At 38.6% G+C, this 21,469-nt stretch overlaps 1 long non-coding RNA gene across 2 annotated transcripts in view; it reads right to left on the minus strand.

Moving 5' to 3' along the window:
* Positions 20,771-21,469, minus strand: part of LOC108636338 — a 168,623-nt gene continuing 167,924 nt past the window's right edge. For both annotated transcript variants that reach the window (XR_001918275.1, XR_001918274.1), the window contains one exon: positions 20,771-21,050. This is a non-coding gene — a long non-coding RNA (uncharacterized LOC108636338). The remainder of the gene's footprint in view (positions 21,051-21,469) is intronic.

Raw genomic sequence — 21,469 nt, forward strand, 5'->3', positions numbered from 1 at the left:
TTGGGCTTCAACCAAAATACACACACCTAGCAGAGAATTGTAATGATTTGGCATCATTTTCAGTTAACATTAATTTGGGAGTGGGCAGGGATATGGGCAAAATAAAACCTGTGAGAATAGGACCACCAAAAGGGAGGAGACGTTTACAGAAAAAGAAGGGAGGAATCGCACAAATGAAATTTTGCTTCATTCACCATTTGATCCTTCGTCAAACCTGTTGATGCTGGTTGGGTAAGAATGTGAACGTAAGAATCTGACCAATCCGGACTCAAACTCCATCTCTATTGCTTAGTAGTCATGAGGTCATAAGCAAGTTACCTAACCTGTTTCAGAAGTGCACTTCCTTTACTGTCTATTAGGGAAAGTAATACATACTTCACAGAAATATCTTAAAGCATAAATTAGGTAATTATGTATTTAACCATAATGGAATAAAAACCTCATAAATGTAGTTATTAAGTTTTCATTTTTTTTCCACTTTAGTTTCTTCTGCAAATTAGGGATACAATGTGCCCCTTAAATCCATATTTGCAATGAGCTTTGAAACTTCATTAAAAATATTTGATTACAAATAAACAAACGAGACCTAATCAAACTTGAAAGTTTTTACACAGCAAGTGAAAGTCACTCAGTTGGGTCAAACTCTTTGTGACCCCATGGACGATGCAGTCCATAGAGTTCTCCAGGCCAGAACACTGGAATGGGTAGCCATTCCCTTCTCCAGGGGATATTTCCAACCCAGGGATTGAACTCATGTCTCCCGCATTGCAGGTGGATTCTTTATCAGCTGAGCCACCAGGGAAGCCCTTACACAGCAAAGCAAACCATAAACAAAATGAAAAGACAACCTGCAGAATGAAAGAAAATATTTACAAATGATGCGACTGACAGGGGTTTCTTTCGTAAACATACTAACAGTTCATACAACTCAATCTAAAAGCAACCCAATCAAAAATTGGGCAGAAGACCTAAATAGACATTTCTCCAAACACATATAGATGACCAACAGGCATATGAAAAGATGCTCTACTTGCTAATCATTAGAGAAATGCAAATTAAAACCACAATAAGGTATCTACCATATGATCCAGCAATCCCACCCCTGGGCAAGGGTGGAATAGATGAAAACTCTAATTTGAAAAAAATACACATATCCTAATGTTCATAGCAGCACCGTTTGCAATAGCCAATACATGAAAACAACCCAAGTGTCCATCAGTGGACAACTGGTTTAATATTATGTAGTATGTACACTGGAGAAGGCAATGGCACCCCACTCCAGTACTCTTGCCTGGAAAATCCCATGGACGGAGGAGCCTGGTAGGCTGCAGTCCATGGGGTCGCGAAGAGTGGGACACAATTGAGCGACTTCCCTTTTACTTTTCACTTTCATGCATTGGAGAAGGACATGGCAACCCACTCCAGTGTTCTTGCCTGGAGAATCCCAGGAACGGGGGAGCCTGGTGGGCTGCCATCTATGGGGTCGCACAGAGTCGGACACAACTGAAGTGACTTAGCAGCAGCAGCAGTATGTACACACACACACATGCACAATGGAGTATTACTCAGCCATAAAAAAGAATGAAAAATGCCATTTGCAGCAACATGGATGGACACAGAGAATATCATATTGCCTGAAGTAAGACAGATATCATATGATATTACTTATATATGTGGAATCTAAAAATTGATACAAGTGAACCTATATACAAAACAGAAAAAAACTCACAGACAGAAAACATGATTACCAAAGGGAAAAGAGAGGAGAAAGGAATAAATTAGGAGTTTGGCATTAACAGATACAAACTACTATACATAAAATAGCCAAGAAACAAGGATCTACTGTATAGCACAGGGAACTATATTCAATGTCTTATAATAATAGAAAATTATCAAACATATAACTGAATCACTTTGCTGTATATCTGAAACTAACACAGCATTATAAGTTAACTCTACTTCAATTAAAATATCTGATTACCATCCCCTAAGTCCAAATTTGCAATGAGTTTTGAAACCTTATTAAAGATGGTTAACAACATCACTGGCCTCACGATGCTCAAGACTTGGTCCCCAAAGGCCATGATGGTTCCTGAGGATGCTATTTTCTGTCTTGAGAAGCTCTAGTTCTGTTTCCTAGCTGTCTGTGAGAGGGGCATGGACACTCCATTTATATGCTTCTTGGATGAGTAATTCCAACTGCCTCTTCCATACTCACCGGTTACAGAATGTGATGCACTCCCCAGACGTGCACTGAGAGCGGAGCCACATGCAAACACCAGTAGAGAAATGACTCCCAACACACATCCTCAGAAGTGGCCTCTAAAATTCAGAGGGCTGAGCGAACAGCCACAAGAAGCCCAGTTATGAGTGTGCAGTGTCAGCTGACTGTCCTGAATCTAAAGGTTTGCTCAACCCGAAAAACTGCCAGAGATGTTGATTCTTCATTAGCAACACATATCTCTTGAAAACTGAATAGCAAAGAGGTTCTAACTGCATGTCTTTAGTTTGTCACATACAAACTGTTTGGAAGTCCCAAGTTCCAAAACATTATGAAAAAAATCTTCCAAGAATGTATAGCAAGAGATAATTAGAGTATGAGCAAATTGCAGTTTTTTTATTAGGTTTTTTTTCTTTCCGCTCTATAGGTTAGAATAAATACAGCTTTAAACAACAATCTATGGCATGTTAATTGATTTGTCCCTGATGTTCTCATGAAGTTAGCAGGAGTTTTGCCCACAGAAGAACCATCAGAAAGAGCTCTTTGCTAGGACCAAAAAACACTAACTATTTTCTATTTGATAGGAAAATTAAGTTCATATTGTATGTAATAATAATCCATGATGCTCTCATTATTTAGCATGCAAATATTACTCCTTCAAGTATTTTCAAATTAAAACAAATGCAACTCAGCTTTTAAACATGGGCAATTGTGAAACTTGGGTCTATTAGACTAGTAAGTAGAATAAAATTCCTAACATTAAAAATGAGGGAAATATTGTAATTTTGTTTATTATACATCTCAATAGCCGAAGAGGCAAAAAAAAAATTATTTTTACTGAAGCATTTCCATCTACGAGGAGCTACTTCACACACACACAACCCCTAATACATAAATGTGTGCAGCCGTTTCTTCCAGGAGGGCTAAGCATATGATAGCCATGATAAAGCATTGCTATACCCAGAAATACCGCTCTGACATAGTGATATGTGACTATTCAGTGAGGAGAGTGTTCAGGATAACCCAATTTGAGAAGGCTGTGTTACAAGATCAGATTCTATTTTTAGGCTGGATTTTTCTAGACAGATGTTGAAAACCCATCAGGAGAATTTTAAAAGTATTATTACTGGTAAGTTATTGCACCCTTAATGTGGTCCGTACTGTGGCAACAGAAGCTTCAGGAAAACATCTTTTCTTTCTGTCTCTTTTTCTCTTTAAACTTTATTTATAGCCTTGCAAAAGACTAGCATTCACATAACCCGCCTTTGCAGGCGTGCCAGAAGATTAATGATATCGCAGTGTTCTTGAGAACAAAAATGTGTCTACCACTGTGTTGAATAATCTCTCCTTTCACACATTAAAAGTGAGATGAGGCCTACTTTAGAAAGCAAGGACAATGTGTCACAAAGAGTTAGTTGGCTTAAAGACATACCCGTATTGCTATCCTGAATCACAAATTGTTTTCATGCATGTTATCTTGAGAATAAGAAAGCTTTTATCACCACTTTTTAAAAATTTACATAAAGCCTCAAAATCTGACTTATTCCAACATTTTTTTTACAATCTGTTGCTTCTAAGAATTGAGAATTGAGAGAAAGTTGTACACTGTGACCTCTTTTACCTCTACTCTCCTTAAATTTGGCTAGGACTGAAAGCTATTTCAAGATTTAAATATTATAGATGCAGTCATTTATGTTAAAGCTACCTTTGCCTAATTTATAGTAATAATAATAAGCTAAATTTTATTGGAAACTTTCCTTATGCCATGCCATTTTAAGTGTTCAACATGAATTATCTCATTTAATCCTCGTGACAATCCTAAGATAGTTGCTGCTATTACCCTTTGATGGAGGAGAGGATTTAATGTCTAGGGAGATGGATGACTCACCCTGAGTTACCCCTCCAGTAAGCAACAGAACTACATCTCAAATCCAGGTCTTCAAAGTCACACTCTTAACCACCACGACATATTGTCTCTTGGGCTATATTTAATACAAACCTTTATTCAGCTAGGTAATATTTATAGATTATGTATAACTTCCAGGAATTTCATCACCATATTTATGTACATGCCATATCCCAGTCACTGCCACTGACTTTTGGAACTATAAAAGTGAGTAAAACACAGTTCTTGCTCTCAAAATGTACTATGGCAATGAAGCAAACTGAAGATTTTACCGGGCTCTAGTTACTCAGTTTTCTAGACTCACATGACATCCTATAAAACACTAAAACTCACATCTCACACCGAACAGAATTCACACAACTACATGTGAGCTGAGGTATGCTTGCTTGTGATTATTTTATAGGCATTTTACTATTCATTAATACTGATGTATTTTTCCATAACTTATAGCCAGTACGTATTTCTCAGAGTTTTGGATATTTTTGCCCAAGTTCTATGCCAGTAATGCCTAAAAGTACTTTGGCCTTGATGGGGAACACAGAAAGGCAATCTAGGAAAGTAACACAACGTGGTAATAATAGAGAGATGTGCAAAGGTTATTGCTTCACAGAACAAAAGAAATTTGAGGAAAATCTTGAGATATAAACATGATCTCACCAAGTAAAAAAAACAACCATTTACAAAGCTATTGAGCTATGTGATGTTCAAAAAATGTCAAGTAATATTGTGTGACTTAAGAAGCATATTTTGGCAGCATGACAAGAACATAGGGATAGAAACTAAATACAATTCAATGTCTTTTCACTGTACATGTTTTCCCTTATCTGAAGGAAATTTTGATATGTATTATACTTTTTCTTTACTATACTGAACAGCTTGGTTTTTTCTAAAGCATAATTCAAATAGTAATTAATATTCTTTTTCAGACATCTTTATTGCCAATTTTCCTATAGGAACTAACTATACAGTTTAATTCAGAATATTAAAACAAGTATTTATCAATTATTTAGGATTATACTATATATATTCACATATAAACATAATATTTATAGTTTATATGACATATATAGTACAAATATCATTATATAATGTATACTTGAGGCTTCCCAGGTAGCTCAAATCATAAGAATCTGTCTGCAATGCAGGAGACCTGGGTTCAACCCCTGGGTTCAATCCCTGGGTTGGGAAGATCCCCTGGAGAAAGAAATGGCTACCCACTCCAGTATTCTTGCCCTGAGAATCCCATGGACAGAAGAGCCTGGTGGGCTATGGCCCATGGGATCACAGAGTCGGACACAACTGAGTAAGTAACTCTTTCACTTTTTTTCAATGTACACATAGTATGTAAAACATAAATACAATATAGACAAAAATATAGCTTCAGAGTGTATTTCTGTGTACGTGTATATATATTATAAATTAAATATTAGGTTTCTGCAAAAGTAACTGCAGTTTTTGCACTGTTGAACTTTGTCATTTGATATTAGAATACATTCCTAAATAAATGTGGTTATGTTGTACATCATTTTAATGCACATTTCTCAGTTTATGGTTTCTTTGCTAATGACATTACTTGCTGTATATTTTATATGTATTTTACACTAGGGAAATGATATTAGATAAAAAGCAAATTTGAGCAATTTTCCTATTCAAGTTCAAAAGCAGCAGAGACAATTCACAACATCAACAATGCATTTGGCCCAGGTACTGCTGACAAACATGCACTGCAGTGGTGGTTCAAGAAGTTTTGCAAAGAGGACAGGAGCCTGGAAGGTGAGGAATGTAGCGGCTGGCCATCGGAAGTTGGCTACTACCAACTGAGAGGACCATCAAACATGATCCTCTTATAAATACATGAAGTGAAGTGAAGTCGCTCAGTTGTGTCCGACTCTTTGCGACCCCATAGACTGTAGCCCACCAGGTTCCTCCTTCCATGGGATTCTCCAGGCAAGAATACTGGAGTGGGTTGCCATTTCCTTCTCCAGGGGATCTTCCCAACCCAGGGATCGAACCGTGGTCTCCCACATTGCAGGCAGACGCTTTAACTTCTGAGCCACCAGCGAAGTCCTATAAATACATGAGAAGTTGCCAAATAACCCAACATCAATCATCCTATAGTTATTCAGCATTTGAAGCAAATTGGAAAGATGAAAAAACTCAGTGAGTGCCCCATGAGCTGACTACAAATCAAAAAATATCATTATTTTGAAGTGTTGCGTTCTTATTCTATGCAACAACAGTGAACCATTTCTCTATCAGATAGTGATGTGCAATGAAAAATGGATTTTATATGGATGATCAGGTCAGTGGTTGGACCAAGAAGAAGATCCAAAGCACTTCCCAAAGCCAAATTTGCACCAAAATAAGGTCATGGTCACTGTTTGGTGTTCTGCTGCTGGTCTGATCCACTAGTTTTCTGAATCCCAGTGAAACCATTACACGTGAGAAGTATGCAAAGCAAATTGATGATATATACCAAAAACTGCAAGGCCTCAGGTCAGCATTGGTCAACATAAAGGGTCCAAATCTTCTATATGACAACATCCAACCACACGTCACACAACCAACACTTCACAAGTTGAACAAATTGACCTACAAAGTTTTGCCTCATCTGCCATATTCACCTGACCTCTTGCCAACTGACTACCATTTTTTCGAGCAGTTTGACAACTTTATGCAGAGAAAATGCTTCCATAACCAGCAGGATGTAGAAATGCTTTCCAAGGATTCCTCGAATCCTGAATCACGATTTTTTACACTATAGGAATAAACAAACTTACTTTTCTTTGGCAAAAATGTGCTGATTATAATGGTTTCTATTTTGATTAATAAAGATGTGTTTGAACCTAGTTGTAGACAGAGAGGGGAAAAAAATGGAAACAGTGATAGACTATTTTTGGGGGCTCCAAAATCTCTGCAGATGGTGACTGCAGCCAAGAAATTAAAAGACACTTGGCCCTTTGAAGAATGCTGTGACAAACCTAGACAGCATATTAAAAAGAAGAGATACCATTTTGCCGACAAAAGGTCCATATAGACAAAGCCATGGTTTTTCCAGCAGTCATGTACAGATGTGAAAGCTGGACCATAAAGAAGGCTGAACACTGAAGAACTGACACTCGTGAACCGTAATGCTGGAGAAGACTCTTGAAAGTTCTTTGCACTGCAAGGAGATCAAACCAGTCAATCCTAAATATCATTGGAAGGACTGATGCTGAAGCTCCAATACTTTGGCCACCTGATGCAAAGAGCCAACTCACTGGAAAAGACCCTGATGCTGGGAAAGATTAAGGGCATAGGAAGGTGGGGTGGGGGGACAGAGGATGAGATGACTGGATGGCATCAACAACTCAATGGACATGAGTTTGAGCAAACTCCAGGAGATAGTGAAGGACAGGAAGCCTGGTGTGTTGCAGTTCATCAGGTCACAAAGAGCCGGACATGACTGAGCGACTGAACAACAACGATCTAAAATTCATTGTCTGAAACTGCAATTATGCTTAAACCTATTATATACAAACACACATATATTTATTAAACAAATAAATTAGGGATTATGTATATATATATACACATACACACAAATATATAATACTTTATGTCCCTAACTTTAAAATGAATGTCCACCAGAAAAAAATGACCAAATTCTGTATTTCCCACTTAGAAATTTAGACCAAAAACTGACCCAAAAAATGCTTTTAAGATTAACTAGAAAGCTTTGAAGGTAAAACAATTTGTAAAAGTAGGGAGGAAATCTACCCTGTAACTGTTTTGTTTTTTTTTTTTTTAAGTAGTTCTTTCCAAACTATTCAACACATTAAAAATAACGGTCTCCAATAGGTAGAACTAATGGAAAAACATGAATAAACTTTTTGGCCAACCCAACATTATGGAATTGGGAGTTTATCATATAAATTAGTTTCCTTTGTAAAGAAAGAAGTAGAATAAAAGGATGAACATGTATTTTAAAATACAGGCTGAAAAAATTTTAGGCCATAAAGTACCAAAAAATTAATGTGAAAAAAGCATCGAGAACTGGAAAAAAACCTCTCCTTTTCAAATTATAATGATGTGACACCTTTAAAACTATGCTTATTAAAATAAATAAACTGAATAAAATACAGCATGCATAACTGTGGACAGACAAGACTTGGTTGCTTCCCAATGCCTAGGTATTTGTGTGGAGAATAACACCAGGATTAAGTTATGTTGTTCTAACATTAAATGGTACATTACCCCAAAGCAACATAACTCAATGCTTTAAAATCTTATTCCTGGTAGAGTAGTACCCTCAGTTTAGTTGTACTGATGTTTTAATAAAATTCTGTATTCTCTTGTATTTAAAAAAGAAAAGCAAATCATGAGCTTTGACCCATTTCTCAGTTATTCTTGCTTGAAAGTCATAGCCTAATATATATGCACTTACACATTTTTATCCTATGCATTTGAAATGACTAACATTAAGCTAGATGCCAAGAATATGACCTTGAAAAACATAGACATGAACTTTCCTCTGCCGGAAGGTAAGTGTAATAAGGACAAACACGCAAATGGACAATTGCAAAGCAACATAATACATGCTATGAAGGAAAAACTAAAGGGGTCATGAGAAATGTCAAGAGAAATGACTTGGAGGAATCAATGCCTAGGAAGGCTTCCTGGAGGAAGTGAAGTCTAAGCTAAAACCTACAGTATTACTGTCAACTGAAGGAGAAAAGGATGAAGAAATCAGAGAAGTTTTTTAGGCAGAGGAAATAGTGTCTGCAAAATGCCAGAGGTAGGAAAGCAGGGCTTTTGTGCGGGTGGGACATTGGAGAGTTAAGCAAAGATCATTTCACATAGGACTTTACACGTTGCATTAAGACGACTGAATATTTTTAAGCTAGGGAAGAACATAAGTATACCTGCTTTGTGAAATGGTCTTTCATCTTCTCTATAGAGAACTGAAGACTAGAGGTGGGGAGACCCACTATGAAACTGTTGTAATAGGTCAGGCAAGAAGTGAATGAGAGTAGGTACAGTCAAGATAAAATGAGATTAGTGAAAATGAAAGTTGCTCAGTCGTGTCCGACTCTTTACAACCCCATGGACTATACTGTCCATGGAATTCTCCAGGCCAGAATACTGAAGTGGGTAGGCTTTCCCTTCTCCAGGGGATCTTCCCAACCCAGGGACTGAACCCAGGTCTCCTGCGTTGCAGGCAGATTATTTACCAGCTGAGCCACAAGGGAAGCCCAAAACAAGAATTAAAAAAATATTTTAAGATGAATAATACATAGGATTCATACTGTGTGTGGGTGAGTCTGGAGGAGGAATGGTAGAAACAAATATAAACCTCAGTTTGATGAGAAACTAGGAAGATAGTGGTACCATTTAATGGCAGTGGGGTAGCCAACAAGCCTAATTCTGAATGTGTTGAGCTATGAGAATATTCAGGGCATCAAATAGGGAATGCCTAGGAGACCAGCAGATATAGAGATCTGGTGCTCAGTACTGAGGTCTAGGCTATAAACAGAAATCTGGAAAGCCATCAATTTATAGAGTTTACAATAGTAATTCAAATTCTGAAACTAAACAAGATTGGCCAAGGGGAATGGGTGAAGCAAGAGCAAAGTGTCAAAGGCTGAGCTCTGATAAAGTCTAAGACTTAATGAATACGAGGAACTGCTGCTGCTGCTGCTGCTAAGTCACTTCAGTTGTTTCTGACTCTGTGCGACCCCACAGACGGAAGCCCACCAGGCTCCCCTGTCCCTGGGATTCTCCAGGCAAGAACACTGGAGTGGGTTGCCATTGCCTTCTCCAGTGCATGAAAGTGAAAAGTGAAAGGGAAGTCGCTCAGTCGTGTCCGACTCTTCATGACCCCATGGACTGTAGCCTTCCAGGCTCCTCCATCCATGGGATTTTCCAGGCAAGAGTACTGGAGTGGGATGCTATTGCCTTCTCCAATACGAGGAACAGACGCAGTCAAAAAGAACTATGGAAGAGATGAAGAAAACTTGATGAAAGTAAGAGTAGGGAGAATTTCTGAACAAGAAACTCAACAGTGTTCACTACAGCTGAGAAGTCAAGCAATACAAAGATTAAGAGGTGTCCAACTTCCCTGTAGCTCAAATGGTAAAGAACCTGCCTGCCATGCAGAAGACCCTGAGTTGGGAAGTTCCTCTGGAGAAGGGAATGGCAATCCACTCCAGTATTCTTGCTTGGAGAATTCCATGGACAGAGAAGCCTGGCAGGCTACAGTCCATGGGGTCGCAAAGAGTTGAACACGATTGAGTGACTAACAGACACTCTCAGACAGGCCACCAAGTGACACAGAAGATGGACTACCTCTATTAGTGTACACAAAAATATATATATGTGTATATACATATATATGTAGGTATGTGTATCTTCATATAATCACACACACACATTCAATCTTCATTAACAACATTATAGGGTTCAGTTCAGTCACTCAGTCGTGTCTCACTCTTTGAGACCCCATGAATTGCAGCATGCCAGGCCTCCCTGTCCATCACCAACTCCCAGAGTTCACTCAAATTAAAGTCCCTCGAGTCAGTGATGCCATCCAGCCATCTCATCCTCTGTTGTCCCCTTCTCCTCCTGCCCTCAATCTTTTCCAGCATCAGGGTCTTTTCCAATGAGTCAACAATAAGGTGGCCAAAGTACTGGAGTTTCAGCTGTAGCATCAGTCCTTCCAAAGAACACCCAGGACTGATCTCCTTTAGAATGGACTGGTTGGATCTCCTTACAGTCCAAGGGACTCTCAAGAGTCTTCTCCAATACCACAGTTCAAAAGCATCAATTCTTCACCACTCAGCTTTCTTCACAGTGCAACTCTCACATCCATACATGACTATTGGAAAAACCATACCCTTGACTATACGGACCTTTCTTGGCAAAGTAATGTTTCTGCTTTTGAATATGCTATCTAGGTTGGTTATAACCTTCCTTCCAAGGAGTAAGTGTCTTTTAATTTCATGACTGCAATCACCCTCTGCCATGATTTTGGAGCCCCAAAAAATAAAATCTGACACTGTTTCCACTGTTTCCCCATCTATTTCCCATGAAGTGATGGGACCAGATGTAATGATCTTCGTTTTCTGAATGTTGAGCTTTAAGCCAACTTTTTCACTCTCCTCTTTCACTTTCATCAAGAGGCTTTTTAGTTCCTCTTCACTTTCTGCCATAAGGGTGGTATCATCTGCATATCTGAGGTTATGGATATTTCTCCCAGCAATCTTGATTCCAGCTTGTGCTTCCTCCAGCCCAGTGTTTCTCATGATGCATTATGCATAGAAGTTAAATAAGCAGGGTGACCATATACAGCCTTGACGTACTCCTTTTCCTATTTGGAACCAGTCTGTTGTTCCATGTCCAGTTCTAACTGTTGCTTCCTGACCTGCATATAGGTATCTCAAGAGGCAGGTCAGGTGGTCTGGTATTCCCATCTCTTTCAGAATTTTCCACAGTTTATTGTGATCCACACAGGCAAAGGCTTTGGCATAGTCAATAAAGCAGAAATAGATGTTTTTCTGGAACTCTCTTGCTTTTTCCATGATCTAGCAGATGTTGGCAATTTGATCTCTGGTCCCTCTGCCTTTTCTAAACCCAGCTTGAACATCTGGAAATTCACGGTTCATGTATTGCTGAAGCCTGGCTTGGAGAATTTTGAGCATTATTTTACTAGTGTGTGAGATGAGTGCAATTGTGCAGTAGTTTGAGCGTTCTTTGGCATCGCCTTTCTTTGGGATTGGAATGAAAACTGACCTTTTCCAGTCCTGTGGCCACTGCTGAGTTTTCGAAATTTGCTGTCACATAGAGTGCAGCACTTTCACAGCATCATCTTTCAGGATTTGAAATAGCTCCACTGGAATTCCATCACCTCCATTAGCTTTGTTTGTAGTGCTGCTTTCTAAGGCCCACTTGACTTCACATTCCAGGATGCCTGGCTCTAGGTGAGTGATCACATCATTATGATTCTCTGGGTCATGAAGATCTTTTTTGTACAGTTCTTCTGTGTATTCTCGCCACCTCTTAATACCTTCTGCTTCTGTTAGGTCCATACCATTTCTGTCCTTTATTGAGCCCATCTTTGCATGAAATGTTCCCTTGGTATCTCTAATTTTCTTGAAGAGATCTCTAGTCTTTCCCATTCTGTTCTTTTCCTCTATTTCTTTGCACTGATCACTGAGGAAGGCATTCTTATCTCTCCTTGCTATTCTTTGGAACTCTGCATTCAGATGTTTATATCTTTCCTTTTCTCCTTGGCTTTTCGCTTCTCTTCTTTTCACAGCGATTTGTAAGGCCTTCCCAGACAGCCATTTTGCTTTTTTGCATTTCTTTTCCATGGGGATGGTCTTGATCCCTGTCTCCTGTACGTCACGAACCTCAGTCCATAGTTCATCAGGCATTCTATCTATCAGATCTAGTTCCTTAAATCTATTTCTCACTTCCACTGTATAATCATAAGGGATTTGATTTAGGTCATACCTAAATGGTCTAGTCGTTTTCCCTACTTTCTTCAATTTAAGTCTGAATTTGGCAATAAGGAGTTCATGTTCTGAGCCACAGTCAGCTCCTGGTCTTGTTTTTGCCAACTGTATAGAGCTTCTCCATCTTTGGCTGCAAAGAATATAATCAGTCTGATTTCGGTGTTGACCATCTGGTGATGCCCATGTGTAGAGTCTTCTCTTGTGTTGTTGGAAGAGGGTGTTTGCTATGACCAGTGTATTCTCTTGGCAAAACGCTATTAGCCTTTGCCCTGCTTCATTCCATATTCCAAGGCCAATTGCTCCAGGTGTTTCTTGACTTCCTACTTTTGCATTCCAGTCCCCTATAATGAAAATGACATCTTTTTGGGGTGTTAGTTCTAAAAGGTCTTGTAGGTCTTCATAGAACAGTTCAACTTCAGCTTCTTCAGTGTTACTGGTTGGGGCAAAGACTTGGATGTGATATTGAATGGTTTGCCTTAGAAATGAACAGAGATTATACTCTTTTCAAGATAAGAAAATGGAGACACAAAGAAGCAGCAATTTGTCTAAGGTCCCACAGCCAGTAAGTGGTAGAAGCAGAAACTCAAAGAGGTTGAGGACTTGAGTGGGAGGGGTACAAGTGAAGATTAGCAGGGCACATAACTCTTTCCAGCAATATCACAGTGATTTTCTCATATAGCTTTACCTGGAAAGACTGCCTATCTGGGAAATACTACCCACACCACAGACTAATCTCCAAGGATAGCAAGTGGAGAAATCCTTTTAAAAATCCAGTGCATTTGAATGGCAGTGGTAAAAACATGGAATTTTTTTTTTCCCAATGTACCATGAAAAACAACGCTTCTTAAACCAAAAATTTAAGTATAACCCTGCCTGAAGCTACTTCGAGAATCATTCTAACAAAATTCTCCAAAAGCATCCAAAGTAACTAGAATCTTGAACACTGAGCTTTAAATTCTTAGGATGTCTTTTTATTTGTTTTTAATTGGAGGATAATTGCTTAACAATGTTGTGTTGGCTTCTGCCACACAATAACACTAATCAGCCATAGGTATACATATGTTCCCTCCCTCTTGTCCTTATGAAGTATCGATTGTGTGTATGCCTAATCTGTTAGAACACTCTGTTCATCCAGAAATATCTTTACAAAGCCAGGATATGTTAGACTGACTGGCCAATCTGCTTCACCAGGAGAAATGAGTTAATGATAAACTGTGCAACGAGGAGGGGTTTTTTTTTTTTAATATGGGTGTAAGATCATTGATTTGTGAAAGAGAAAAGAAATTCCTCAATAATTTTCTTTTCATTTCCAAAAACTTTGAGAATATTGTGTAAGCACACTCATCATCTACTAGTACCTTATTATAAACCATTGTTGGATGAGAAATCACACTAAAGTACTTGCTATTTACATGATTTACTACCCTCATATATGCAAATTCTACCATGGTATGAGTGAGAGTATGTTTATAATTACATAACCTATTTTTAAACAGATTTAGAAACACAAAGTCATCTCTGTAGTAAAGAAAATACGAAAAAGATACTTAGGTAAAATAGTTAAAATTATGATAGATCAGCAATTTTTGGAAAATTTAGGAAACTATTCAATTACACTTATAACTCCAATTTTCAATCTGGCAGTCTGTTTTCTGTTTCTTCACTTAAATTTTTTTTTCATTTCTCAAAAAGAATACCAATAACGTCTGCAGTTGCCTCAAGATATTTCTTTGGCCACAACTGCCTATTTTCCGTAATTAAATTTCCCAATGATGGTCCCATGAACTTTACTGTGAGGATGGCTAGCCAAAGACACTGTCTTCTCCCCTCCCCAGATGAAGAATGTAATGGATGCTGAACACAACTAAACATGAAATTGGGAAAGACAATGACTTGTTTTTAACCACAAAAAGGCATAATAATACTTGGTAGAGCCAAAATTTTGGAATAAAATAAGTTCTCTTCCAATATTCTGAAATGTTACATTGACCATGTCAAAATGAGGTTGCTTTGTCCCTAGGACAACCCTGATGTTCCTAAGAGTCACCTCCCCCACACCCCCCGCCCCAAACCTCACCAGTCTACTAAACCTGGTCTGTCACTCCCCTAAGAGAGAGGTTATGATGCCCTCCTCCACTGACAAAAGACACATTAGGGGCTGGAGCCCTGCGCTTGGCTGCAGATCTTATTTTAGCATTGGACACCTGATTTTCAAAGGTTACCTTTCCCAAATTAAAGGAAGAATGAGGCAGATAATGTGAGGGCTCCCCTGTGCTGACTGCAGTTTGCTTACATAAGATCCTTTAAGTTTCTCAATAAGAAACCATACTTCCAGGTGATAAATGGGTCAAATTCACAGAATATTGAAAGTGTGGGAGGGAGGTTGGGCAAGAGAGAGGCTTTCTTTTTTTTTTCTATTTCCAGAATGTGGTATAACTGGGATACTCACAAGATTCTGGTCTAAAGAAAGAAATAAAGCCAGGAAGTATTAGAAAAGTGTGAATATAACAACTGGGAAACACCTCTGTGATTTCTTTCCTTTTATTTTTCTACTATTAATACTAAGTATCTTTTGGTACTTTTTTTTTTCTTTCATTGCTTTTAACTGCCTTCTATTTGTCTTCACCTATCTCCTCTTAAACGTAAAATACTCATAAATTGCCACTGCGGTTATGTGATTCAGTGATATCTGTTCATAAATACTGATTCAGACAATTACCATTAGAATCAAGCATAATGTTCCAGTAGACAGGCATCTACCTTATATGAACTCTCACTCCTACCACTCACCTAGGACACAGAAAATCTACTGGTACTGCTCTTCATTTATTCCAAGTGCTTATTACTGGGACTAGAGAAGGATTACCTCCTACACCATTTTCATTCCACAGTCAAGAATCCTCACTGAACACACGTTTCCACTCTACTCCCATTCTCTTTCTCTTCTGGCTGATGAAAGACTGAAGTTCTGAGTCTCAGGCCAAGCTACAGAGGAATGTAAAAGAACAGAATGGGGAAAAAAGAAGGAAAAACCTGCGTATAAGCTAGTTTTTGATGAATGAGGAATTGCTAGCTCACTTTTCTGCCTTCTAGGCTCATGTTAGTTCTGCCTCTTCTCATGTTAGTGAAGGAGCTATCTTCTTTTTGCTTTCTCAGTAAAAACCATCAATCTTATCAGAACCTTTCTTCAAAGTCCCAAATTAGCTTCAGTTTTTGCAATAAAAATTGGCATAGAAGACTTTTTTTTTCCAGAATGATTTATGCAACTAGAAACCTGATACCCTGAAGCCTACATTTTTCACTCATTAAAGACAATTAATAATCCACTTTGACTCACCAAAACTAAATCTTCCATCAACAATTTCATCTTCCATTTTTTAAACAGAAGCTCTTAAATATACCTGATGAGCACACTGATTATGACTCCAGGGTCAGCTGATGTGGACTCTATCTTAAAGGGAGTTCTTTGCAGGCTCATTACCTGTCCCCCAGCCCCCACTACAGGCTGCTTAGCCAATTTATATCAAGCTGCTGTTTTTCAACCAATTACATCATATTGTTGACTACAGTACCAAGACCAATGCCAGAGAGAGGCAGATTTTTGGTGGGTTGGCTCTGCATCCTGACACAGATATGACTTGTCTTTGTTATTGTATCAGCAGCATCTTAAAACCTAGAGGAATCCATACAGACAGGCGGATCCATCCCCCTGTCTTCACACTGTTAAATAATTATTTTTCACATTCGCATTTGAGGCAGCTGAGGCTCAAAGAGGTTAAGAGACTTGCCGAATACGTTTGTTAAAAGGCAACACGTAGCCCGCCCCTGCATGCACGCTTGCACATGGTACTGTATACGCTTCATTACGCCCAGGAAAGACAAAGGAAAAAGGCCTGCTTCATACTGTCGGTAAGTTTGTCATCTTGAAAAAATTAATCTTCTACACATGAAACCCAAAATATTATATTCCAGTGAGCAAATATACGAGCTACCTGACCTGGATTAAATTGTACCAATTTCTTGAAACCCTCAAAGTCTATTTTCATAAAATGAAGAAAATAGTAACTGTTTTCATAGAGCTTTTTGAGGACTAAATGAGTCAACATACAGAAAGCTCCTCCTAATCAGTGCCTAGCATATATAAACAGCAGCTACTCTTATTCATCAAATCTTGGTGAGTTACTTCAATTTCCCTTACAGCTTGAATGAGACATATTTAGGAAACACAAGATAAAGCACCACTTTCAACTGCATGTAGTGAACAAATACTAACTTGAGGAAGAGTAGAGATCAGGTATGCAAGCGGCTTCATTAAGTGTTACATAATATGGCATAAACAATGGACTCAGACAAATGAGAAAGAAGGTTGTCGAGAAACATCCAGCTTCTGAGGCTGTGCATTAGAAATGAAAACTTGACCCTCTTATAATCTCCTTTGCAGTTACCAGATTTAGCCTGAAGTGACTCCATTAGATAGCAAAGCCGTTTCTCTCCTATTAACTAGAAGCAGGCGATCCAAAATGCCTGACTTGTTTGAAGAACACGTAGGATGGGACAGAGCTCAGAAGCCTGGATGCATGGTGTGGAGGAGAGGCCGAAAACAGTTGCACCATGCATGTCCAATTGTATACATTTTAAGACGCAGCTTATGGTTAGGAAAGATGATAAGAACAACAAAACCCTCCATATGCCAACCATTGTTTCCACGGAAGGCTCCAGAAGCTCAGGGGAGACCTCTTCGTCTGCTCCTGCACTGGCCAGGGCGGGAGAGGCACAACCTGGGGACCCAGAGTTGTTTCTCTTACCTTCTAATGTGGTCTGTCTCACTGTGTGTGGTGTAGGGACTGCTTCGGCTGAACCCCGGTGTTCGAAGATCCTCTCCATGATGTCTTGTTCATGAAGAGCTAGCTCTTTACCGCAAGAGAAGGCAGACTCCCGAACCACCTAGTCGCCATCTTGTGCTGCCGCTCTCCCAGCCGCAGGCGATAAACCCAGCGCCTTCCTTTCTTTCAAATGCTATCTTCATGGGCAATTGAAGACACCAGGCCACCAGATTATTTTTATTTCTAACCACTCTCTCCATCCAACTGTGGCTGTCCAGTGCTTATGCATATTGCCCCAACTGCTTTCCTTAAAGCTCTACAAAATAAGCCCCATTCCAAAGACTAGGTTTTTTTAATTTCTTGGTAAATGAAATTCCTTTTATTGGTGGAATTTGGCCTTTTGTACTTTCTGCTCATGCCGGGACTGAATTCTGACACCACCAGTTACCCAGAAGTTAGAAGACTGCATCTTTACAAGGGGACCAGTCACATTATAGCTCAGCCTTCTTTTAAGAAGGTGGGTTCAGATGGGATTTAACTTTGCTGGAACTCATTCACCCCCTCAGCTAGTTAAGCCTCCTGAGCAGAGAGTGGTGAAGTGGCTAGGAGGTGCTCACTGCCACCATTCAGGGTTCCGTCAACCTCTTTTTATTTCAGCTCCTCTGCATACAGAACAATTCAGACCCTTGCTAAAGCCAGAGATATTGCTTTCCAATAAAGTAATAATGTTCCATTAGCTGTTTAGCTGTTACACGTTTTACCACAGACAGCTCTTCTTTACGCGGCCTGCCCGTATGTGGCCCTGTGATAAACTTTATCAGTGGTCAGCGGGACAGGGTGCAGGCTGGGCAGGAGCACAGTGGCTTTTTATCTAGCTTAGTTCCCTCTTCCATGCCCCCCACCCAAAGCGGCATTTTCTGGGCGTAATTTATGTTGTGGCATTTCTGTCAGTAGATGTGGGGTCAGCAATTTGTGTTCCTAATGGAAGTTTGCATGGAAATGAGATACTTAGCCACAGAATCAAATTAAAGATGGGATAAAATAAAAATTGTACAGCAAAGGTGTTTGTGCCTGCTTATATCTTTAAAAAGTTGTTTTTTTTTTTTTTTAATGAGGGTTGTCTTTTGCTGGGGAAGTTTGTTTTCCATGTCTAAAGTACTAGTATAAGTAATATGAATAGAGTTAAAGCTAAAATTGTGTCAGCGCTTGTATTAAAAGCTGCTACATTCCAGAGACCTTATAGCACTGGGATAGTATTTTAAATTAAAATGAAATGTAAAGTTTTAGAACCCAGAATGTTTAATCAAAACCTGTGGTATTTGTACCTTGGGAAAAAATGTGTACATACGATGTATATTTTTTTTAAGTTAAAAAAACAGCTCAGTGCAAATTTTATTGGAGAAATGATTTCCCTGAATAAACAGTCTTTGTCCCCCATATAGTTTGCCATAATAAGATTTTCAATAATCCCATTGCAGGATACTGAGAGTATTTAGAAATAGCTGCATGTTGCATTAGAAATGAAATAGAAGCATTGTTTAGACTTCTTAGCAAAAGGCCCCTGAGATAGCCCAAGCTCTAGAGTTATTTAGACTCTCAACTTCTCCATCTTAGAAAGAGCTTTTACAGAAATGGGATCCTTATTCCCTCTGAGAGCAGACAGTGGAGGCACGGTTAGTGTCCTTCCGTGCATCTACAACCTGCCTGCTCCTGGCTCATTCTTTTCCTCATAGAGCACAAATTCGCGAGAAACCGAGCGGCTCATGGGCATCGTGAATCCCCTAGACCAAGTTTTGGTACGTTATCACAGGGAGCTTCCTGCCATTGAATTAACAACAGGTTTTTGTCACTTAAATTTCCATGTGTTTCTAAAGTAATTTTTAAAAGGTCTTAATGGCCTTTTCTGCCTTAACTAAAATTTCCTAGTCTATCCATTCATCATCTGGACTGTATCTTTGAATATTTGCTAATATTTTAAGCTGAACGTGAAATGATGGTTGTGTTTTGCACAAAAATGTTCAGAAAGATTTACTTCTGGGAGGTGGGAGGGGGGTTCATGTTTGGGAACGCATGTAAGAATTAAAGATTTAAAAAAAAAAAAAAAAAAGATTTACTTCCGTGAAGGATGTCTGTATTTCTGAAACAGTTTTCCTCAAGTCACACTGGTGAGAAAGACTTGCACTCCATTAGTTGAATATTTTCACCCTTTTCAGATGATTTAAGGGCCTGTCCTTAGTAATTTTTATTAAAGACGAATGTTTTGAAACTCAGTCCCAGTATCCAAGGTGTATCTCCCAGCGCCCTGCTAGGATTCTGAATGGACAGCAGAGCAGCATACACAGTTTACACATACCAAAACGCCAATATATGTATTCAGCTTTGTAAATATGCCTTTAAAAATACCTCGCCATATTTAGCCACTCCTAAATATGTATTTACACAAGTCTACACACTGTAAGTGTTTACCTGGGAGACAGGAAAGGTCTCTTTGGTAAATAATATGGGTTTTATAGCCTTTCATGAAGGAATTTTTTGTTTGCTATGTAAAAAAAAAAAAAGTCATCTCCTCTCGGTTATAATTTAATAAATTTTTTCTTTCCCTGTAAATTTACGGCATAGCACTTGAGGTAAAGCCTTGCAATGTTAAAAAAAAAAAAAAAAAGACAACACTTTGGTATTAGCTTTGGGTACAGAGTGGCTTTGATTCATTTTGCTAAAGACTATAGAGAGTGAAAAACATGGATATGATTTCTGAAAAACAGACAAATAAAAATAACCTGTCAGGTATATTTTAGAGCTAAGGCTATCGAGTAACTACTTTTTTTTTTTCAGATTTAAAAACAAAAACAGAACCTCTAGGAAGATGTAAGTGATTTAAACTATTTTGCCCTGAATTTTCTAGATCACTGCTTACATTTACACTTTATCTTACATGAATAGATGTTGGTTAAATATTTTCAGCTTATAAACAAAACTGTGTTAAATCTAAGGTATGAACAAATTCTTCCAGAAAAGCAACACTGCCCACTACACCAGTCCAAGGACAGAAAATTTTCAGTGCTTACTCTAACTTGCAAATACATTGCCTTGAGCAATTGAGTTGATCTGACTTAGGGTTCTGAATTTGTAAAATTAGGCTGTGACCTACCATAGACCTAATGAATGATGGATCTGTACTCAGATATTAAGTACAGAATACTAATAGCAAAAATGTATCTTTTTTAAAAAGACAGTTTTCTTTTCTTTTTTTAAGTTGAAATAACAAAGTGAAATAGAACATGATGCTTAAGAATTAAAGACATGTCCCATTACTTGGTAGGTGCTCACAATTTATTCACCATCTTCCTCCCCACCTTTACTCTCCCCTGATTAAGGCTTTTGAAATCACTTAACATTAAGCAAGTGACATCCGCTTTTGAGAGCCACATCAGGGTCCCAGAAATGGATATGGCTTAACTTGGAGTCCATTTTTAAAAGAGAGGATCTCTCTGAAGGGATCACTCTCCTCATCAGCTCACTTCCTTCTAGGAAATAAATGTGCAGGATTTCTGGCTGCTTGTCTCTGGAACCACTGAAGATTTTCCTGTCATCGTGGACTTAGAGACCTAGAAGAGAAGAACAACAGGAGAGAAGCCCCTTACATCAGTTCTAAAGATGCTTAATAAATTACAGCTTTGCATTTAAAGGAGACTCCTCTTTCTTTGTTCTACATGTTTCAAAAATGTTCTCTTTCAGGATTTTCTGGGTATGAGTGCCTGTACACAGAATGTATGAGTGTGATTTATGTTCAGGTGGTGGGAAATGTGGGCATTTTTGGCAAGTCCAGATATGAAAAATTTCAGACACTTTTCAGGAGCGAAACATATCAGTTTTTTAATGGGCCTAATTATTTTACCCCCAACATAAAATGCTGGTTGAAATTTGTCAGTGCAAAACAGGTGCTTACATACTTTCCTATCTCATCTCTAAATGCAGCTTGGAAGAGATCAAGTTTATATATATAACATACATGTTTAAAAAATAG

This window comes from Capra hircus, chromosome 7, assembly GCF_001704415.2.
Source record: "Capra hircus breed San Clemente chromosome 7, ASM170441v1, whole genome shotgun sequence".
Taxonomy (NCBI): domain Eukaryota; kingdom Metazoa; phylum Chordata; class Mammalia; order Artiodactyla; family Bovidae; genus Capra; species Capra hircus.